Below are 3,550 nucleotides of genomic sequence, written 5' to 3'. Positions count from 1 at the left end.
TCAAATCTGGCAGTTTTAAACAATTATTGCTGCTTTGCTGCAACACGGACTAAGTGAATAGTTCATAAACAAAACTGGTGGTTGAACTCAGCAGGTGCTGACTGCAATTTTGCTACTAAGTTTTTGGCTTTATTGCTGCATCTACTGGGTAGTGGAGATATCCTTCCTGAACACAAAGAGGAAACAGATCAAATGAAGAAAACCTAGGTCGACACAAAAATAAAAAATGGGACACTAAACCAAAAGCAGTATGGAAAAGCACTTGGTAATGACTATTCAGAACTCAAATCACAGGATTACAAGCAAATCTAACAACCCATGTGTGGCTACTCACAGCCTTATTACTTATGTGGGCTCTAGTGGGTACAAAGTCCTACAACACAGGGATATGATTACACAGGTCTCACTGAAATCAAGGCAGCTTCTTATATGGAAAGTTTAAACATATGTATAGGCCTAATGGCACTGGCTTGGAAACATGAAATAAGGGTTGCTCAGTTAGATTCTCTGCCTGACATCCAGGCAGGCTCACACTGAGCCCCACGGCAGCAGCACTAGTGGGGCTGGAGGCTGCCATGGTGAGCAAGAGGAAAATGCAGCAGGAATGAAACAGTCTCCAAATGACAGTTTTACTGGCTTGGGACTAAAATCTTCAGCATAAAAAGACAAGTACAGAAAGTGAAGTGTATCTTGGCAAATCAAACTGTATCTGGTGATGTGACATGTGGTGCCGTGGATGGGCAGCCACGGGCAGCAGGGAACAGAACTGGAACCAGAGTGGGCAGGTGAGCTGGGAAGTTCTCCAGGAAGCTGAGAATCACAATTCCAATAGCAATTACTACCTGGCAGCAGCCAGAGAGAGCCCAGCACTCCCACCAAGAGCAGCTGCAGAGGGAGGCAGCAGAGCCAGGCAGGACAGAGCTGCCATGCAGCTCCTCCTAACACAGCCAGGAAGGGATTAGCCCTAACTCTTGCTCTAATGCTTACACGTACTACATCTAAAACTTAGCACTACATATGCAATTATTCTATCACAGATTGTTTGCAATCTACCTTACCACACAGTTAGAGGCATTTAAGATGGTGATAATCCTTTCTTAATATCTTAATTGACTCTTAAATAGTTGACTAGCTTGTAATGTAGTTTACCTAGTTCACTAACCTAGTTCTAAAATACATTTTTAGCACTTTGAAAATAAGGTAAGCACTACGCTTTTATATTTAAAATCCACATTACCACCTACATATGGAAATTTAGTTCTGTATCTAGGCTGTGTTTTTGAGAAAGCAAGGGGTACTGTATCAAGTGATGTCATTTTACTCTACTCCATACATACACAATTCCTACTCAAATTAATTCACTACCTCTCAAAGAAAAAATTATGAAAATACAATCTTCGATTACAGATGTGTTTTACAGCTGTCAACTCCTGAGTAATTATGAAATCAAGAGTTTATTTACAGACTAAAATTCAAATAACCTTGTACTATTCTGTTGGGTGCATTTCAGCCATTTTTCTGGGGTTTGTTGTTGCTTAATGTGTTTTCAAGCCTATTTAAAGGAAAATGAAATTATATTTGTTTCAGTTCCAATCCATTAGAATAGGACTTTTGAGATGCACAAAGAATACAGCTTTTCAAAGTATGTTTGATTAAAAATAAAAAAAATTTAAAATGCAGACATAGTACCCACATCCTCCTAGATTTGCCTGTGGTTCAGTTTTAATGCATAAGCTGCCAGCAACTCAAAAGAAGGGTTTATATATACACAGCTTAATCACTGTTGTAATCTTACACAAGATTACAACAGCCATTAAAATGTTCTTTTGCAAACAGTGTTATGGTAACTTGCTAAAATGCCAGGTTGTCTTGTACCATCAGCAATAAGAGGTGCAAAAAAAAAAAAAAAACGCCCAAGAAGTTGTGACAAGTGTGGGTCTGACAATTAACAACAATTGCAGAAATTTAATTATTGTACCTGAGAGTTAGAATGCAGTGAGGTGCTTGCCATATCTCAAACAACCTGCGGTGCAGTGGTTTTTCTTGAAAAAAAAAAAAAAAGTCATTCACCCTCCTCCTTGAAGTGCTTTTCCTGAGGAGACAGAAATAACATCAGAACCAGATCTACCAGGGACTTTAGGTGGGCTGTAGCAACTATTGGTGATTTCTGCTGCAGTTGTATGACAACAGAGCTCCTCAGTATTTCCCCAGAGAAAATCATCTTCTAGGCTAAGAATTGTGAGAAAAGGAGTAGAATCCCTTAGGGACTATATAAATCTTCCTTATGTGCCTAGAGCACTGCTAAGGCACTGTACACGAGAGCTGAACTATGCCAAAACACACAACCATTCCTTAGAGGTAGATTGACCCTTTTTCTGTCTAGAAACATTGCTAGCCCTCACTGTTCACACTGACAGTTCTTCACTACTTGGACTAGTCCTACAACAATTAGTCCTTCAGAACCAAAAGATAAAAACAAGGGAACTATATGAACGTAACAAATTTACTGCAGTATTCCCATTTCCTTCTTGGAAAAAATCCAAAAATGCCAAAATGCCTCCCCAGCAGACAGAGCTGGGATGGAAGAGGTTATATCAGGTACAACAGACAAAGTCAAAAGGACTTTTATTTTCAGTGGTTGTAAGTTTATGGACAGTTCTTTTTTTCCCCCTCCTTTAGAAGAGAGGTGTTGTTCCTTCCCACAGCAAGGGAAATGGCAGAGAAAGGAAATCTACTCAAATAAATAGCTGTCATTGTCCCCTGTCTCCATGGCAAGGAGAACCTGCAAATAGCTGTGACAATCCCTTGTCCCCATGGGAGGAAGAACCTTGCAAGATTTGCTATCCAAAATAAAGTCCCTGGATCTGTAGGTAAGGGTCCCCAATGACTGTGCACTGTTCTTAAGTTCAACTTCACATCACCAGGTATTACTGGAATTTTCAAAGTAAAAACTACATTACACATTACAGAATTGTAAGGAAACAAAATACAAGGTGCTTTAGTCAAATGTTATATACAGATTTTACAAAGGAAAGAAAACTTTTCTTAAAAATTTAAATTTTACTGTTGTTTTAAGTAAGTGGATAAATTAAAAACACCTATTGGTAAAAAAATACATGAGTGAAGAAGAAATGCTCACCCAAGATTCAACATCATGCTACACATGGTACACATTAAGTTTTATGGTGTAAACACTAGGAAAAAAAAAAGTCATTTGCTTTGACAACTGCAGAGCAAAATTATTTTCTAAGGGACAAAACTATTCCTCAGATTGAAGTTAATTTTATCCTAATTAATTTTACTTTGTTACCAATTTAAATCCTGCCCTAGAACATTGAGTTTACCACACTGCCTTGCATATATGTGATGGACATTTGTAATTTATTAGGCTTTTTCATTATTTTTGAGGTGTTGTTAATTACTCTACATACAGATTTTTCCTTTTGCTATTACAATGTCTGTGTGTGGCACTGCTTGTGTACCATCCCACACTACTCTCAGCTTTAAACTGGAGTATTTGCATTTATGGAAATTTGACCCTTCTTACTAC

The sequence above is a fragment of the Erithacus rubecula genome (assembly GCF_903797595.1).
Source record: "Erithacus rubecula genome assembly, chromosome: 14".
Taxonomy (NCBI): Eukaryota; Metazoa; Chordata; class Aves; order Passeriformes; family Muscicapidae; genus Erithacus; species Erithacus rubecula.
This window is presented reverse-complemented; position numbering follows the sequence as displayed.